This window comes from Trachypithecus francoisi, unplaced genomic scaffold (genome assembly GCF_009764315.1).
Source record: "Trachypithecus francoisi isolate TF-2019V2 unplaced genomic scaffold, Tfra_2.0 Lachesis_group10, whole genome shotgun sequence".
Classification (NCBI taxonomy): domain Eukaryota; kingdom Metazoa; phylum Chordata; class Mammalia; order Primates; family Cercopithecidae; genus Trachypithecus; species Trachypithecus francoisi.
This window is the reverse complement of record NW_022681455.1, coordinates 40401944-40421991: the sequence shown is the minus strand read 5'-3', so window position 1 is coordinate 40421991 and position 20048 is coordinate 40401944.

Genomic DNA, 20048 nt, shown 5'->3' with positions numbered 1-20048 from the left:
GCAGGTATTAACCCTCTTGACAGCCCAACCAAGTAGGCACTGTCACAGTTCTCCATCGTAGACAGGCACTAAATGGGTCTCAGAGAGGTTAAGTAATATGTCCAGTGCTCGACAGTTTCTGCCTAACAGGAGGAATGAAGTGCTACAGGAGCATGAGAGACGGAGTGGCTGCCTAGAGAATCCCACTCACTGCTTACAGCAAGCCCACGGGCGACATGCATTACCTGCGACCAGGAGCAGGTAAGTGACTTGCCCAAGGCCCCTCAGCTAGTAGAGAGTGGAGCTGGTTTCAACCCAGATGCTCTATTTCTGAGACTTTGTTCATCCCTTTACCTGTGTTGCCCTGGAAAGACTCGCTAGCTGATAGAGAGGAGGTGACGTGAAAGGCTTTAAAAAGGAGGCACCTTACAAATTCTCAGCTCTGCTCTCATAACTTGGTTTATGAAGCCCTGGGCTGCTGACTCCAGTGGGTTGAAGAGAGCTTTGCCGGCAGCCTCTGTCCCAGTTTGAGATGTGTGGACTGTCTCTGACTGACACCGCCTAAGCCTCTCAATCCCCAAGAGTGATTCCGTCTCATGGATGAGAGCCTCCAACATCTGTACCTGTCGGGTGACAAATCCAGACACACACTCCCTGCCTGGTTAGAGATGCATGAGGCCCGATTAGGCTCATGAACCTGCCTGCTGTGTGTGGATCCCTTTAGCCAAAAGCCACAAAGATAAATGGAACTCAGGTGTAATTCTCACCAGGAGGTTGCCTGGGCATGTGTGGGGAAGGATCTAGAGTAGGGGGCTATGGGTGGTGGTGTGGGGGAGATGGACCCCACCTCTGTGATGCTGGGGTGGAATGAATGACTGACAGCCCAGCCCGGGACAAGGCAAGGGGGTTGCCTTACCCTCAAACCCCCATTCCCTACCAGGTGCTTGATATTTCAGCATGAGTATTTTTCACCTCTAGAGATCCAGTAGGGAGTGTTCTTGTCTTTATGGCCTTGGCAGGATGGGAACACAGGCAGTGGGTGAACAGAAATACCCTCGGTGAGCAGGTTGGTTGGAACATCTGCACAGCCAGGCTGCCCTGCCTCGCACCTTCAGATCCGATTTCATTTCCTCACTTTGCATCCCTTTTTAATCAGCAGACACACCTGGAAAGGGGTGTTCCTGCTGTCCCCCCAGCTTTGTTAGCCCTCCTCCAGCAGTTCTGCACAGTTCTCTGGCAGAAGGTGGGCTGCAGGTGGGAAAATGCCAAGGGTATATCTCACTTGCTTACCAATGGGGCTCTGCTGTGCCTGGATTCAGCCACCTCATCCTCAATGCCTGCCTCACCCTGCCTGGATACATGAGCCCCCAGTTCCCCCCAGGAAGACAACATGCCCTCCATGGTAGCTGCCAATGATATAGACATCTCCACATCCACCACCATCAGTGCAGTCCTACAGGCAGGTGCCCCTCACTGCCTAGAGAATACCAGCAAGCTTTCTGGCCACCCACGTCTCTTGGACACCACTCCCCTGTTGGAGAATTTCCCACTCTGAGTCCTGCCTCTTGGAGTGAGAAACCAGAGACTCATCTTTCCCAGTGTCTCTTGTAGCTATGACAAGGGCATGGACATGGACTCTGCCAATGGGACCCACCAGTAGAGATTTCAGCCTGAGACAGGCAAGCAGTGGCCAATGCCATGCAGTATCTATTTCCTGGTGAAGGCAGGGGCAGAGGCATCTGGCTTTGGAGACAGCAGAGATAGAGGCACCAGGATCCAGAACCCTGTATCAGCAGTGGGAGCTCTGAGGCATGTGCCAGTCCATGGCAGCTCTGAGGTCTGTAGGAGAAGAGACTGGGGTTGGTTTGGGCGTTATTCCTGACTGGGTAGCTGCTCCCAAAGTCTGAGTCTGTCTCCCACAAAGATTTAACATCTTCATTTTCTGCTTAAGCTAGCCAGAGTAGATTTGCAAACACCCTGACTTGTACAGCACTCCCTGAAGTAAGCATGGGGTCTTTGTCAATAACTAAGGGGTGTTTATGAGTTAGTGTGGTTTGTACATGTGTGCACACACAGAGGTGAATAAGACTCCTGTCCTAAGGGAGCTTACAAGCTTCTAAAAGATAATGGTAATAAAGATGATGATGAAAATAATAATAACAATAACAACCATGAAACTGTATCTCAATTAGAAGGAAGAGTGGGAAAAGCAGGAGGAGGTAGATGGACATGACTTATAATCAACAAGAAAGAACTCAGCAGGACCCTGCCCCAGGCCACCTGCAGGGCTCCAGTAGGGAAATGAAAGGGAGGAGAAGTGAGCATGGTGGAGGTGCAGCCATGAGAGGGACAGAAGACAGTCAGGTCTGCCGCCTGCTCTTCCTGCCCTGAGTCAGGTCTGGACCCTGCAGCTGACACAGCCACTCCTGCTGCCTGCAGAGCAGTCCCCGCAGGTTCTCCTGCACCTGGCCAGCCTCCTGAGCAGGGAACAGAGCAGGGAGCCAGCCGACTGCCCCAACCCAGGAATCTAGGATTCAGGGCCCAGAACACTCAGGAAACTCTGTTGCCATTCTCCGCGACGCTTAGGCAGCCACTGTCAGTCAGGCTCCTCAAGGGCTTCCCACCTAAGCACCATGCCTGTCCTCATGGGCTCTGCCAGCTCTGAAACACTCTGCCTCTCTCTGCCCTTGTCACCCCAACCTCCACCGTTCCCCTCTTCTGTCTCTCTCTTCCTTCACTTCCCTCTCTCCCACCTCCCCTGCATCTTCCCCCACTTTCTTCCCTCTCTGCCTGTCTTTCCCCTTCCTCAGTCACTTCTCTGCCGCCTACTCTCCTCTCCACTTCCACACCAAAACCTCACCTCCAGCCCTCCCCAGCAATACCTTTCCCAGAGCCCCTCCCTGGCCACACCTCTCGCTTCCCTCTCCTGTCCTCCAGCTCCATGGACTCTAGAACTGCCAGCAGCTTGTTCCTGGCACCCAGTTCCCCTTGCAGGCACCATCCACAGTCCTCTGAGGATGTATCCAATCTCTCCCATGTCCTGGGGCACAGGACAGGATGGACACTAAGAGGGAAGGAAGAGATGGGGACAGTGGAGACTGGGATAATCAATTTCAGGCCTCCAGGAGCCAAAACACTCTTCTCCTGTAAGACAGGGCACAGGGGACTCCAGGAGAGCCAGGAGAGTGCTAAGATGACCCGTGGGAAAAGCCTCTGGCTTTGTGGGCAGGTGTTGGGAGGGGGGGTGTCTGCCTCTCTTCATTTCTCTGTTCTCTGCCTCCATCTCTGGGTTTCTCTAATTCCACTTCTTGGTCTCTTTGTGTCTCCAGCTCTGTGATGGTAAGGTGGGAGTTGGAATAACTTCTCAGCATTAACATGGTTTCTGCGTGGGGGACGTTACCTTAATTGAGTCTCAGCTTGTTCATAGCCACTCGGTTACCATAAATAATGGATGTCCAAATGGACTGTAAACTGGAAAGGCTGAGCAATACTGCACAATGCAATGGCCACTGGTTTCAGCCTTCTACAAGGAGCCTCGCCTCTCTCTTAATAATGCATGGTCCACACCCACCACAGCCAGACACCCAGCGATTCCCAATGAGAAACTTGTTATGCTGTGCTACGGGAAGGAATCAGGAACTTGCCCACTCTCTGATCTTCTCAGGGGAGGACAGCAAGAGCCACATAGAGATGTCAAGACCTCAGGTCTTGTGGGAAAATGAACCTACCTACAATGTCACTAGACATGAAAATGACCTGCATCCTCCCTCCTATGTGTACCGGCAGATGGTCTTTTGGTTTCTGGCTTTAATCCTGGGATACAAATCCTGTAGCCGTCTGCTTACCAGATCCCTGAAGACTGCACCGTTCTCTGTGTATAGAGCAAGCTGCTGGTTAGAGGATCTGAAGCTATTTAATGCACTTGCACTGTTTGCAGAACCTCCCTCTGTTTGTAGAGCCTGCCAATGCAGAATGAGGGCTGTTGGCAGACTCTGATGCTGTTGTCTACTTCTGCCCCCAAGACTGACTCACAGTCAATGCCCTAGTTCATACATGTAGGGCTTCCCCTGGTCCCATATCTTAGCTCCCACTTGGTGCCCCCATCCTTCTGGCTGCTATGCCTGCCCCAGAGTCTTCAACTCTGACTCATTGACCTCCCATGCCAGAGGTATTCCCCATATCCACTATCCCCCATGTCACATCTGTGTTCACAAATGCCTTCTAATCATGGATCCTGAAAATTAGCCTAGGACTTAAAGGTGTCTAGGGTAGGGGTGTAAGGATGCTCTTGGAAGGACCTTGTGCTGCTCAACAATGCCTACTGGTTGTGCCAGGGGTTTGCTTTTAAAGCTCCAGACAAACTCAAGACATTAATAAGACTCAGTGTCCATTTTATTCTAACACATTCTTGTTGGTTTTGTTTTGCATGCCTGTGGGGTGGATGATTGGAAGCAAGCTGTGGTTGTTTAGTGGTTTTTAACTTTAATAGCTTTGGTAATGTAGCTAAAGTCTGTTCAACTTTTGTTGCTACTGTTACCCAAATGCTTCAGGCAAATCATGACCAGGTCATCTGATTATTTCTCTAACAGGCCAGGCTTAAAGCTTGTGGATAGTTGGAATATTGGAGGGCCTTTGCGGGGCTGGGGGCTGCAGGGGATGGTCCCTCTGTGGCTAGAGCCAAGAGTGATTACAAAGCTATACCTCCTCATAGGACAGCCTTCCTTAATTTCTTTTTAGGAAACTCATTTTTTCATAGACAGGCTTGAAATGGCCAGTGATGCTATTAATTACAACTAGCAGATAACAAGGCATTTTCACACACATTGTGTGGGATGTTTGTGAAATAGGCAAGAAAAAACAACTTCAGAAATGTTCAGTGACTTCTCCATAGGGAAGACCTTAAATCTACTGACTCCAAATTCAATGTTCCCTGTGTAGTTCTATGCTAGGAGTTCTTAACCTAGGTTCTAAAGAAAACTGCAGCTTCTGCAGAAGTTTCTGTTCACTATTAGAATTTATTTGCAAAGTACCGCATTGCAGATGTGTGTACACTTTCTCCTGGGGAGAGGGTCTACTGCTTTCCCAAGATGCTCAAAAGGGGCGCAGAGGAGTTAGAGACCACCGTGCATGTGTGGAGGAGTCAGAGACCACCTCGCGCGTGCGGGGGAGTCAGAGACCACCGTGCATGTGCTTCGTGCGGGGGTCAGAGACCACCGTGCATGTGCTTTGTGTGGAGGACTCAGAGACCGCCGCGCGCGTGCGGGGGAGTCAGAGACCACCGCGCGTGTGCTTCGTGCGGGGGAGTCAGAGACCACTGCGCATGTTATGCCTTGTCCCCCATACTCAGATCCATGAAACCAGTGCCCTCTGATGCTCATTCACTTCATTCAACAAATGCCTATTGAGTGCCATGAAGTTCCAGGCACTGTCTCAGGCCCTCGGGAAACAGATGAGCAGCACAGACGTGGTACTTGCCCTCATGTAGTTTTCATTCTCATTGAGGAAGAGATAGGCAAGACTTCACTTAAAGTAAATGGAAAGGGAAGTGTTGGGTTGTGAGAACTGCTATGAGGAAAATAAATGGGGGAGCCACTGAAATTGCTGCAGCTGGGTCTGGTATGGGACTGGCAAGTAAGGATGGACCACTATTCTGTCATCCTGAAATACTGGAGAGTCTGTAATGCTCTTTAATTTGGGGTTCACTCACTCGGTTATTTAAGAGAGACCTTTCCGCTCCTGGCATCTACAACCTGAAAACTCTACTCTTCCTGTCCCTTTGAGAAAGGGTTATATCCCTTTTCAATCCTTACAATTTCTTTCCCAGCATCATATTCTAAGAATAAAGATATATTGGCTGAAGCAAGCCAGACCCCCTTGTCCTGCCCACCTGCCACCTCTGCCCCTCAGCCCAGCACCCCATCCCCCTACTCACCAGCTCCATGCTTTAGAAAGCTCCAGCAGGCTGGCCCATTTCCCCTTCACAGCTGAGCATGTAACCAAAATTGGCTGTTGTAATGGCAAACTAAATGATGCCCTAATACCCAGATCAATCATCCTGTGAAATAACTCATTATTCAGGCTCCAATTGCAGGGGATGGAATTAAAACAAGAACAGTTAAACAAGGAACTGCAGCGGCAGGTAGCGTTTGGGAGGTGCCGGGTAGGGTAGAGGGGAAAGGCATGGAGAAGGATGGGGCTGGGCTTTGGGGAGGGCCCATCAGTTGAAGACAACTCCCCTTTCCTTGAGAGGAGAGGAGGCCAGAATGGGGCTACACATCTGCAAGAAAAGCAGGCAGAGCCAGCAACAAGCTACAGGGTTCCAATCGGAATCACTTTGTTCTGGTCAAAACACAGGCTCTGAGCAGACAGCAAGCCACAATGACAAGAGCCCTGGCTAACACTCCCTAGGAGGAGGCTTTGTTCTCAGGGAATGGCCTCTAAAGATCTTTCCACAGAGAACAATGAAAATGGCCTTTATGCACACAGGAGTGAGAGGAGGGAGAAAGACCGCTGACTCCCCAGGGGTGGTGGAAGGGTCACAGGCAAGACTAACAGTGCCAAAAACCTCCTCTGGGGACCCCAGGCATGTGGAGGGTGGGGCAGGGGTAGAGCAGGTCAAAAGGAGCTATAGAAAAACAAGTAGTATTGTCTGAGTAGCTCTCCTCTTCCAACAGCATTCATTCATTCATTCATCTCACAAGCATTCAGTGGTCTCCTACTGTGTTTCTGCCACTGCCTCTGTGAATGCGCTAATGTAAAGAGCATTGGGCTGAGAATGGGAAAGCCCAGGTTCTAATCCTAGCTCTGGAACAAGCTGGCCACGTGACTGTGAAGCAACTTTCTCGGTGCTTTGTACCTTGGCCTCCTCATCTGAAAAGTGAGCAGGCTGGAATAGAGCAGGTAGTGAGGCTCCCATCCAGCCCTGATGCGTCAGTGTCGTCAAGGCTGAGCGATAGGAGGCCTCCCGGGAGGACTGATCCTGGAGGCAAATGTGGAGCAGAATATGATCGTGCTCTGGAGACGGGGCAGCCAGGGACAGGGACGCACATGTCAGTGTGAAGCCTGGAACGGAGTGGGGGAAGTGGTTGAAAGAAAGAGCAAGAGGGAGTATGTTAAATAGAGAGAGAGGTGGTAGAGGGAAAGACAGAGACAGAAAGAGTGTCAGACAAAGAGAGGGAAGAAGGGAGAGAGGGAGACAGGAGGGAGAATGGAAGATGCTCCTCAGAAGCAGAAAGAATTCAGCTCTGCCTGGCTCTATTGAGCACGCTTTTATTGGGTATCTACTGTGTGCTAGGTACCAGTCTAAGTATTGAGGAACAAAGACTAATATGCTCCGTGCCGTCAAGGAACTTATGACTATATTATAACATGAAAAACAAGCAAAACTTTAAAATGTCAACCATGTCAGTGTGTCTACTACAAGGTGATCTCGATCTAGAAGATAGTAATTCTGGAAAACAGTAATAACTAACACCCTGCGCCCTTATGATTTCAACCTTCACAGCAATCCTCGAAGGTGGGTATAATTATCACCTCTTTTATAGGTGAGGAAACTGGGGCATGGGGAGGCAAAGGTCACAGAGTCAGTCAGTGGTGGGGTTAGGATTCAAACCAGAGCAGCCTGGTTTCAAAGCCTGAGCTTAACCATTGCTCTGTACCTACAGGTTGGGAAACAGGGTATGGAAAAATGGAAGCCACCCTCCTCCAGCCTGAGACGGGGCGGAGGAAGCTCACCTCTTACTAGGTGGCTTTGCCCCAAAAAGGGCTGGTTCCTTCCCCTGCATCTGCTTTGTATAATAAGAAGTCTGTTGCTTTATAAATACACGCACCTCACAAGAGAAGGAGAAAGGAGCAGAGCTCTGTGGGGACAAGCTCCAGTTCTCACAGTGAGGACCAGACCATGGCAAGTTTGGAAGATGTGGCACGTCTTCCCTCGTGTTGTCCCAAGCTCTCTCTAAGTGGTAACGGAGTGGTGGTTTGAGCAACAAATTCTGGTATCGAATCCTGAATTTGCCACTTGTTAGCTCTAGGTCTATGGGCTAATGACTAATTCTTTCCGAAACGCAGTTTTCCCATCTGTACTGCGAGCAAGTTGAATTATGTCCGCTCATTCTTCACTCTGTGTCCTAGACTCCACATCCCTCCTCTGTAGCTCTTCTGCCCTTCATTTCTATTAGGTGCTACATTCTTAAATCTTGTATCAGAAACTGGTTTAGGTAGTGAGCTTGGCAGGCAAGCAGCTTCCATCATGGAGATCAAGAAAGTGGTAAATGGCTGTGTCTTCATCAGTTAGGAAATAATTTGGCTACCTATGTCTTTCAGACATACAATAAAAGTAGCTAAAACAAGATAGAAGCTTATTTCTATTGTAAAGGAAATTCAGAGATGAGCCAACCACTCAGAAAGATGAATCCTCTGTGTCGGGGACCCATCTCCTTCTGCCTTGTGTCTCTCCTAAACCCAGTATGTGGATTCCACCTCATGGTTCAAAATGGCTGCTAGAGTTCCAGTCTTTACATCTACATTCCAGCTAGTAAGTAACAGAAAATCAATTAAGAAAGTTGTCCCTTCTCTCTTTTAGGAAGGCTTCACAGAAGTCCCACACAACACTTCCTTAGCTGTCAGTGGCTAGAACCTAGTCATATGAACACACTTAGCTACAAGAGAGGCTGGGCAATGTAGTTTTATATGTAAACTGGGTTTCCAGCCTGGTGCTTAGCTGAGGGTTTTGTTGTTACAAAATAGAGGAGGAATGGGTATTCTGTAGACACTTAGCAGTCTGAGATCCAGGACGATGGAAATGATCACCGGGGAGGTTTATTGTCAGGAGGTGGCGTAGCATTCAGGGATTGGAGTCCAAGGTTCTAGATTTGTCTAGAATGCAAGAAGTTGAAGATGTGGTCAATGCCACAAGGCAGGAGCTCCAAGAAGGAAGCACGACAGCTGTGCTACCCCCGCTCCACTCCAGGCCCTTCCAACTTCCTGTGTCCTGGGCAGTAGCAGCCCTATTTAGGAGCCAGGCAGCTCATCACACCAGGCATGTGGCCTGGGAGAAAGGGGGGTGGTGAGCAAATTGAAAATGTCAGGTGCTTAGACCAAGGACAGAAAAGCCTGAACTCCTCATTCTCAGGAGCTGAAGCTCACTCTCCGCCCAGGGGTGGGTCCACATAAGATGGCAGGGCTGGGCCAGTCTCGGGGAGCAGAAGGGGGAGGGTCTCAGAAGCTGGCTAACAGGAAGCCCCCTCTGCAATAGCAATGGTCTTCTAAAGAGGAGAATAAAGCTTGGAAGGCAAAACAAAGCGATTCCACTGAATAAATGTTCTCTGCATTAAAGCAGCCGGAATAGCGATGAATTAAACATCAGGTCTGAATGAAAGGAAAATGCCCTGATTTATAATTGCTTCAGGCAGGAGGCAGCCTGGGAGAGAGGCTGAAGCTTCATCAGGGACCCAGTTTCCCCTGCAGAGCTGCAGAAGCACTGAGAGGAGATGCTGGCCGCCTTCAGGGTGGAGAGGACTGGTATAGAGTCTTCTAGAGAAGAGGGCATCCTAGAGAGATGAAAGAAACATGCTCCAGAAGTCAGGAGGCCTGGCTGCTAGTCTCTGTTCTGCATGACCTTGTAAGTCACTGGGTGTCTCTAAGCTCCTTTCCTGTTCTTCCAGTGAGGATAGTAACACCTGCGTCATCTCACTTGCTTCTTGGAGAATAAAGAGACATCATAGATGATAAAGGGTTTTGCAGATGTAATAAGCTGCTATGACTTCTTGGTCTCAGCATCACCACAAAAGCAGTGGCGAGGTTCATGCTGAGCTCTGGCAGCTTCTGCAAGGTGACCAGTCTTTAGGAAGGGGGAAGATGGTGGGGGAGAAAAGCAAGATATGTTGGCAAGCTCCACTTGGAAATGTCACTCTGGAGATGCCTGTCAAAACTGCTCCATGCCAGATGGGTGCATCTACTTGCAGGGCAGTGTGCTGTGGTGGTTAAGATCCTGGAGGACCTGAGTTTAAGTCCCAGATTACCCTCTGGTTAGCATGTGACCTCAGGCACATTAAGCAAATTTTCTGCACCTCAGTTTCTTCATCTGTGAAATCAGGATACTAATGGTATCTCAACTCATAGCATCCTTGTAAGGATTAAATGAATTCATGTAAGTAAGACACTTGCAATGTTGCCTGGCACATAGAAACGTCCCTGTAACTGCTAGCTCTTATTAAGTTTCTAATACCAAGTGCATCAACTAAACTTCTGGAAAAGAAGTCATGGGCTGGCTTTATAGGAATCAGAATACTGCCAAACCCCAGCTACTCATCCTTTACTATGCATAGGACTCCCCCAGGGATCTTGTTAAAATGCTGATTCTGATTCAGTGGGTCTGCCCTGTGGGCTGAGATTTTGCATTTCTAAGCAGCTCCCCAGGGATGCTGTGCTACTCCTGAGACCATACGTTGAGGATCAAGAGGTGAAGGGATGCTACTGACTGAATTCGTGGCACTTGCCTCCCCTAGCCCAGATATTTGGCTATTCAGGAGGCTGGTGGGTCAGCGGCCCTGTGCTGCTTCATTCCACCCCCCACCTCCCACCCCCAGGGAGCTGCTACCCAGAGCTTCCTTCCTGGGGAAAAGGAATGATCTGCATACAAAAGGGATGAGCCTGGATTTTACCACCTAACAGGCTCAGGCAATCTGTCTTGCTGGGATATTCCTGATCTATTAGAAATGACACAGAAATCCATTCCTAAAAATTCTCAGCAGCTGAGGATGGTGAGAAAGCTGCTGGGAGAAAAAGCAGTGAGTGGGCGGGTGTAGCTATGGGCAGCTCCCCACTGGCTGCCCCAGATCTTGACAGGCTGGGCTGGTAAGTCTGTCCCTCCTGAGCAGTGTGGTTGGGGAAACTTATCTTCCCTGAGGAAGCCTGGTTTCCTCAGCAATAAGTGGGGATCACAAGAAACCCCACTTTATTGATCAGTATGTAGGCATGTGAACAGTTCACGACTGACTGTTAAGTTGAAGAAAGCAAATTGCAGCAAAGCATAATTTCGTTGTTTAAAAATGTACAATCATATTTGCAAACCCATGGGCAAGTCTGGAAAATACATATCAAACTGTTAAGAGGGGTCATCTTGGGGAGAGAGAGGTGGGATTATACGAGACTTTTACTTTCAATGTTGTGAATTTCTATATTGTCTGATTTTTAAAATAATGAGTATTTATTACTTTTGTAATTGGAAAACCTCCATTAAAAAAAAAAATCTGCTTCAAATGGCTAGTGTCAGCCTTCGGAACCACATGGGGAGAGACGGATTTCCATACGGTCCCTTCTCCTAAGCAGCACAGGCCACAGGGGCTGGGGGCAGAAGCCCTGGCTGAGGGGCTTGGCTTTGTTGTGCAGTCCTGCGCAGGTTCCTGCATAGTCCTGAGCCCCTGGTTTCTCATCAGCAAAATGGGAATAATAACAACCTGAATCAGGAGGTCAGCATCCAGGGAGCACCATGAGGACTGAGTGATAGCACCTTCCCCCAAGCCTGGACACTCCGATCCTCTCCAGAGAAGAGGAGGAGGGCAGGGCTGCAGGAGGGCCTGAGAACTCCACTAGGCTTCTTAGGGTAGCACTGAAAGCTCCCACAGTTGGGCATTCCTCAGACCAGGAAAGGAGAGGAACAGAGCCTGGTGTCTGGAATATGACATAAGTCTACTTACCCTGTGTTCCACTCTAAATCTGTCATGGCTCCCAGCCTCTGCTCATGCTGATCTCACTCCTGGGCTTGCTGTTCCTGCCTCCTGATTCCTACTGCTTCTTCCTGCTGCTTCCTACTCACCTTTCAGGAATCCTCTAGGAATCTTCCCTGAGCCCCTGCTGAAGTTGGGGGCAGGGAGCCCCTCTTGGCTGTTCCATCAGCAGGCTGCATTTCTTTACCTTCCTGGGCTCACCTACTGCACAGTCATTACCTGTCTCCTCTTTGAGACTGAGAAGTGGGCAGGTAGGGGTCTTAGTCACCTTTCAATCCCTTGCAGCTGGCAGAGTGCCAGGCACTTATTTTTACCTACGTTTTCCCTTGTAAACCTTTTGACATAAACCTCTTAGATTATCCTGGGATTTCCTAGTTGGCTCCTTTCTGCCAAGTGCGATCTGGCAGGACTATAAGGAAGGCAGAGGTAGGAGTGGGCTGGAGAGCTGGGGTGGCAGTGAGGGCATGGTGCCCTCTAGCGGCCAGGTGCAGGGGTGGCTGCAGCATCCTTATTGAAGAAAGGGAGGAGAGGACAGGTGGGCACGGGAGCTAGATAAGATAGAATAGGGTCTCTAGGAACAAGGAGAGGAGTGGGGAGACCACTGCATTGGCAGTTTCTCCAGCACAGCTAGGAGTGGTCCTTCTTCCAAAGATCCCAGTGAGGGGCTGTGGCTTAGCTTAAAAGCATGAGAAAAGCTGGAGGAAGCCCAGAGACTGCTCCCTTGTGGAGAGAAGGATGCCACTTGGAGGTGTGTCAGGGAAATGCTTAGGCAGGAGGATGGACGCAGAGGTCCTAGAGGCGTGTGACCTGGGAGAGGGACACTGGTGCACGGCTCCTGCTCAGACATTCATGGAAGCCTGAGAACCGAGATGCCCTCCAGCTAGGGAAACCAAACTGGCTTTCTCCCACAGGGAACTCGTACTTGCGAGCCTCTTGATCCTCCTCTCTGCTCCAGCCCTTACCATGAGTAGGTCTTCAGTACATGGGATGCCATTTTGTGCTTTGAGATGTTGGTGAGGGACCTGGGGGGGCTCAGGTATACTCTGGGGTATACACATCTATTTCCAGGTGACATCTCTAGGACATCACACCCCGTTCACAGTCCTTCCTCTATCTGCCCCCAGAACCCCACTCTTCTTGTAGTCTCAGAGATTAACTGGGGGAAGGGGCAGGTGAAAATATAGGAAGTGGGGAAATCTAGGGAAGGCGAGTGGATGAAGCCGGCCAGCTCAGAAAGTGCCAACCCCAAAGGAGCCCCCTGTGAGAGGCCCCCCTCAGCAGCGCTGCCTCCCATACCAGCCCTCTACCCTTAGCTCTCTCTAAAACAACAGAAAATCTTGCCTGACTCCTCTCACCACTTAGCCCAAGAGAGGAAAAGCTTTCTTTTCTCTTTTCCTTCCTGCCCCTTCCCCATTTCTGGCCCCATCACCCCTTTCCAGGCCTCTATCCTTCTCCTGTGTTCATTCTGACCTCTCCTTTGGCCTCCTGGCTCTCACTTTGAGAGTCAAACATGAGCTGTTTGGAGGAACATTGGGTCAGAAGTCCAGGGACCGGGGTATGCTGCTGATTTCGCCACTAATGTTCTAATTTCTGAAAGCTCCCCAGAGCTCTGTGCCTTCACTTGTAAAGGGGTGTGAGGTTGGATTGGTTAATCTGCCACAATCCTTTTAGTTCTGACATCCTGGGATGCATGAGTCTCCGTTAATCTTCAGCGACCCCTTTCCTAAAGCTGATCCCAGGGTCATAGTTAGAATGCATCAACTGCTTTAACTGATGTGAGACATTTCCTAGGGAGATAGCCATATGGGAGATAACCTAGAGGAATGTGAAAAGTATCCAATTCCTGAAACGTCACTGTTTCCCCATGCCCCATGAGGAATCCCCACACCCAAGAAGTCATCTGCTCCAGCCCCTGCATCAGGCTCAGAAACCAGAGCAGACAGACCCTGCTCAGGCTCCTTCCTTGTCATATGACCTAAGGACAGTATCAGATATCTCCTGCCTTTACAGCCCTCTAGGACTTCACATTTCCCAGTCATCTTTGTGCCTAGCCCCTTGTGGGAAAAGGGAGGGGCCTACCAGGGCCTCCTGAGCAGAGAGGCAGCCAAGGAAAGTACTTAGTTCACCAGAAGCCTTCATCAAGGTTCACTTCCTGGAGTCTAACTTAAACCTTTCTTGCTGCTGTATAAATCAATGTCCCCCAGTTCTGGTCTCCCCACCATCCTCAAACTAAAGAGCTGCTCATTTGCATACACCTGCCTCTCCCAGCCCCATTTAACTCCCACCTCTTCTGGACTTTTCCTACAGGTTCTATTTTTTTTTTTTTTTTTTTTTTTTTTTTTGAGACGGAGTCTTGCTCTGCCACCCAGGCTGGAGTGCAGTGGCCGGCTCCCAGCTCACTGCAAGCTCCGCCTCCGGGTTCACGCCATTCTCCTGTCTCAGCCTCCCGAGTAGCTGGGACTACAGGCGCCCGCCTCGTCGCCCGGCTAGTTTTTTGTATTTTTTAGTAGAGACGGGGTTTCACCGTATTAGCCAGATGGTCTCGATCTCCTGACCTCGTGATCCGCCCATCTCGGCCTCCCAAAGTGCTGGGATTACAGGCTTGAGCCACCGCGCCCGGCCAGGTTCTATTTTTTTCAATCTTTCATAATTTCTCCTATTGGCTCTGGCTCTGCTCCAGAACTTCCAAATCCTTCTTAAATGTGACAGCTAAAATTAGATGCCGGGAGAAGGCCAAGTGCAGTGGGATGATCACACCCTGCCTGGCATGTGCCACTTCCTCCTTCCTGGGTCCTGTCCCAGCACGGAAGAGGCTGGTCCTTCCCTAAGGATGTTATTAGACTCCTGGTCCCCTACAATCCTGGGTCCCCTTGGGTTTCTCCTCACCTCCCCCTGGATTGATGAGGCTTGTGTTGAATTTCTACAAGCCTTGCCTTGTATGTCACCCATCCCGAATGGATCATTTTTCCAATCTGTCAAGGTTCCCCTGAATTCTGTTTCTGCCCTCTTGGACTGGGTGTTTTCCTTCTGGTGCTCCAGGATAAGCCATGATCTCATTCTAAGATGTTAGCTGGTCCTGGGTTATTCATTTGTTCACTCATTTGTTCATTTAGTCAACAACTATTTACTCAGTTTTTCCTTTGTGCCAGCTACTGTGCCAGGCTTGGGGATGCCTCCACGGAGATTGCAGCCTTAAACTGGACAAGGGCCGCCCAGGGGCCTATGGAAGAATATAAGAGGGGTCTCACTCTCTTTCTGGGAGAAATCATTATAGCATATAGCAACTGTGTTTTATTAATACCAGGCTATGCTGTGTTTTTTTTTTTTTTTTAATTAACCTCCAAATCTTGGTATCTTAATGCAACAAAAATTTACTTTTTGCACATGTAAATTCCAGTGTAAGATGTCTAATTCTCCAAGGCAGCTGTCCTCTCTTTGGGGATCCCTTCTGTCCAGTGATATCATGTCAACACAAGTGGGCTTCAGCTTACTGTGGCAGGAAAAGGAGAACTTAGAGAACTCACACCTGGTTTTAAGTGCCTTGGACCAGAGGGAATCCACTGCTCACAGCCCATTGGCCAGAACGGGTCACATGGATGGGTTGACTTCACCTCAAGGGAGGCTGGGAGATATAACCTTGCCATGTGCTCAGACAGAGGAAATGGGGAGGTGAATACAGAGCATTGTCTCTGCCATAGCAACTCATGTGACTGGAACCCAGAGAGGAAGGTTGGGAGTTGCCATTACCTCCAAGATATAAGTTTAAGAACATGGTGGGAGGGGTGCCCAGAAGGTGAAGAAGATGAAAAGAAATGTGGGAACAGGGTGAAAGAGGTGGAGAGGAAGCAGAGGCGCTGTTGCCCACAACCCCTCCCTCGTCTCACACTGACTGATTCCAGCAGCCAGGGACCACACCTTTTTCCTCAGCCACCTGTCTGCAAAGCAGCTCTTGGTCCTAGAAAGGAGGACCGGGACAGAAAGCCTGAGAGATCCTACCCAGGATGGGGAATCAGGGTAAAATCCTTGGCTCCATCCCCAGCCAGGTCCTTAACCAGGTCCCTAACCAGGCTGCGGGATCCTGAAGAAGTAGCTTCACAATCTCAGTACACAGTGGTCTGGCAGTTCCCTGGTATTGGTCTCCTGCCTGTTTGTCCTCAAGTCCCTTCCTCAAAACATACAACCACCCACCCTTCTCTGCAACTCCAGACTCTGTGCCTGTTGGGTTCTGTCTCCCTTGGGGGAGTGTAGGGTTGAGGGAAGAAGCAGCAGGTGTCTGTCCTGCTGTCCTTCCTGGGGTGGCTTCTCTGGCAGTGGCCTCAGCTCCTGCCCTATAGGCTGGCATGGTTCCAGCTCTCATGGGTGGCCCCGGCTCCCAGGCACTGTCAACACCACTCCCCTGCCACCAGCCCTCGAGCTGGCAGGAGCTTCCTGAGGTTGCTGATTTTGAAGTTTCTTCACTGTCCCACTTGGCTCTTGGCCCCTCCAACACCTATAACCAGGTCCCTGCATTCCCTTCCTTCTGTCATGTCCTGCCGTTAACTTGATTTCTGTTTTCCGGTTTAGACCCTGACTGCTGTACCATCTACATGGTGGGACCCTCATGGGGGAGTGGGGAGGAAAAAGGGAAGAGAGAGTGGGTGTTAACTGAGGCAAAGAATATGAAAAACAGAAATCAGATACCAACGGTGCTCTCCTTCCTACCCACCCTTTGTGATCTCCACCACCTGCGCTCACCCTCCAAAGAGCTGTGTCCTCCACATTGGCCCTTGGCCATGGAGAGCAATAAACATGCATCAGGGCAAGATCTAGCTGCTGCCCTCTTGGGTGGGTCCCAAGGCAAATGGTAAAATAGGCAGAGTTGAACCCTCCAAGTGAGAACAGAATTTTTCTAGAACTTCCTGCAGGCAAGGCCTGTGTTGCCCTATCCATTCATACCCCCTGTGTTGGGAAAGCTCTGGGGGAGATGTTTTGGAAGAGTAGGGCTTTGCTGCTTCACATAAATCACCCCCAGGAAGGTGACCAGCTTCTCAGCCAACTCGGCGGACTAAAGCTGCACCTCCATCCAAGCCCAGCTCATGGTAGCCCCAGCAGCACAGGCAGCAGACAGCCTGAGTTCTCTGTATGCAGAAGAACAGCTCTGAGGTGGGGAATTAAATAAAATCAGAAACCATAAATAAACCTGCTGGCCTCACACAGGGCGAACAAGCAGCCCCCTGGGGAGCTGGGCTCTGCTTCCAAGGAGGTGATTAAATTCCAAACCAACCCAGCAACTTCCATTGGAAAGGCAGGGCCGGGACTGTGGGCTGGGGGAGAGGGATACGATCATAAAATATTAGAAAACTGAGATTTTAGAGTGAGAATCAAAACTTGAAAATTGCAAGGGATCTTCTCAGTGGCTCTTGACCGTGACTGTGCATTACGATCGCCAGAGGTAGTTTGTTTAAACAGAGCAATGCCAGACACCGCCCCTCCCAGTCCCTGCAGAAATTCACCCTTAGGCTGCATGGGGGCTGAGCACCTCAGATAATTACAAAATATGCCCCAGGCCAGACGCTCTAAGCTCTGCTGCTAGGGAACTCAGGGGTTCCAAGAGCAAGGTCAAGGGTTTCCTCCACTAAAATTGAATCCTGCAGCTCTTTTTTCAATGCACAAAAGAAATCAAGTTAATGAATAGAATGTTCTGTATTTAAAGTCCTCCCTCGCTGGGCGCGGTGGCTCACGCCTGTAATCCCAGCACTTTGGGAGGCCGAGGCGGGCGGATCACAAGGTCAGGAGATTGAGACCACGGTGAAACCCCGTCTCTACTAAAAAAATACAAAAAATTAGCCAGGCACGGTGGCGGGCACCTGTAGTCCCAGCTACTCGGGAGGCTGAGGCAGGAGAATGGCCTGAACCCGGGAGGCGGAGCTTGCAGTGAGCCAAGATCGCGCCACTGCACTCCAGCCTGGGCGACAGAGTGAGCGACTCCCTCTCAAAAAAAACAAACAAAAAAAGTCCTCCCTCTATAAATTTTTCTATCCTTTTGGTACCTGCTGCTGCATGCTTGCCAGTATATTGGTGAAAAAACAATAGGAACAGAAAACCTCAGAAGCCATTGATCATGTCTACTTTGATGGCTTTTTTTTTTTAATTTGGTAAGTTCACGTGCTTGAGCCTGTGTTTTTGTATTGTGTTTCTAGCACAAATTTAATTAAAGATAACATTTCTAGGCAATATAAGCTTTGGATAACTAAATCAGATAGCAGTCTCCTCGAATCCTCTTTAGAGCAAAGTGGGTTAGGTGTAAACAAATAAGATTCCATCTTTTGATGAACCTCAACTTCTAGGTGGTACAGCCCCACCAGGGGTCAAGATCACAACTCCCAGAACTAGCCTGTTGAGGGGTGAACGCAACCCTATTGCAAATGAGACACCTGGCCTTAGGTAAGCTAACTAGCATCTCTGGGCCTCAGCTTCCTCACGTGAGGAACAGGGATAAGACATAGTCCTCGCCTCATGAGGCTGTTGTAAGTACTAAATAAGTCTGTATATTTAAGGCTCTGTCAGCAGCACCTGGCAGTAATGCTATTTAGCTGAACACATTTGAGGACTCCGTGGGAGTGTGGGACAGCAGAGTTAGTACCTTCAGAGAGGATGCTTTAGTCAATAAAATCAGTTTTCTTCCATTACTTTTTAATCACCCATTTACGCATGAATCATTCTCATTTTTAAAATCCAAACAATATAGCAGATTAGAGAATTAAAAAGTAACAGTCCTTCAGTAGTAACATCCCACCCTGATCCTGCTTCTTCTTGGGGTGGGTAACCAGTGTTCCCCTAGTGGTATATACCTCTTCCAGAAGCTTTTCCTGGTACGTTTACAGTCCTGGGAACACACAGGAAACTAAGACACATCCTGTTCTCTAGGGACTTACAGTCTGGAAGGACAGACAGACAAGAAAACAAAGCACGAGAGAGTGGGGACTGGTAGGAAGAGGCGTCTAAGAAGAGGAAGCACATGCAATTTCTGACTTTACCTGTGAGGAAGGTGGCAGAGGGATTCTGCTGCCAAGTCAGGGGCTAGACCAGTGGTTCTCAAAGTGTGGTCCTCGGACCAGCAGCAGCTGCACCTGGAAGCTTTGCTAGAAATGAAATTCTCAGGCCCACCTGGAACTCTAAGTCAGAAGCTCTAGAATGGTGGGTAGCGGGTGGGGGAGCAGCTTGAGTTTTGTCAAGCCCTCCAGTGGATTCTCATGGACACTGAAGCTTGAGAACCACAGTCCTAGAAGAACTATTACCCTCTAAAGTCATTCTCTCAGACTCCCTGTCCTCCTGCCTGTAAATCCGGAAGGGATCTGGCCGGAGCAGCTGTGGAGCTACCCAGGGGAGAGGTGCTGAAGGCTATGAGTCCTGTGCAGAGCCAGCTGAGTAGAGCAGTGAAAGGCGCAGGGCAGCCCAATGGGTGAGGGGGAGGGGAGGAGTCATTTTAGCCATTTTCCCTCTGGGCCTGACCTTTTCCTGGGAGACTTGTCTCAGCCCCTTCCCTCTGCTTAAGGAAAGTGCCACTGTAAACTGCTTAACCGATACCTCTGCGGGACTCCGCAAAGTGCACACACCATCCATTATGAATGAGCCCATTTCCTGTGCAAATCAGGCAGGAGTCGGGACAGATTAGCCCTGGTAATGGAGTTAAAGTCAAGCTCATTTGTTTGCAAGATTATTGGGAAGTCAGAGTCCCTTCCTGTAGCTCTGTCTGTTGGGAGTGGAGCAGGGGATGTTTTCTTGGTTAAAAACACATATTGCGTGCGTGCCTGCCTGGGTTCATTCATGTGGGTACGTGTGTATTCTTGTATAGACATTTTTAGGAGAGAAAGAGGAATACAAATGTCTTGTTCCAGAGCCTGAGACCCTGACTTGGTACAGTCGTGGCTGGGACCCTTCAGCCTCCCCCTCCCATCCCCGCCCCGCCCAGGACCAGTTCTGGCCCTGCCCCCGGACTGGTGGATAGTGGGTAGGGAGTTCTGCTACTTTCTCAATATGAACTAATAGTTTCTTCTTTCTAAGGTCACCTATTCCTGGATTTCCAAATGTTGTAATCACAAAACGACCATCAACTCCCATTAAGACAACTTGGATCCTTCAAAGTCACCCACGGGGGGCGGTGGGGATGGAGGTGGGTTGAATCACCAGAGAGGTAGTGCAGTGAGAGCTGGAGTGCTCACCTGTGTCCCCACAATCACCCTCCCTTAAGGCCCTCCCAGTAATTACCATGGGACAGTTAGCTAAGGCCTTATGGGAAGCTCAGGGACATAATAGGAAGAAAAGAAATACAGAGAATCCCATGTGACTGGCCCATTTGGTTCA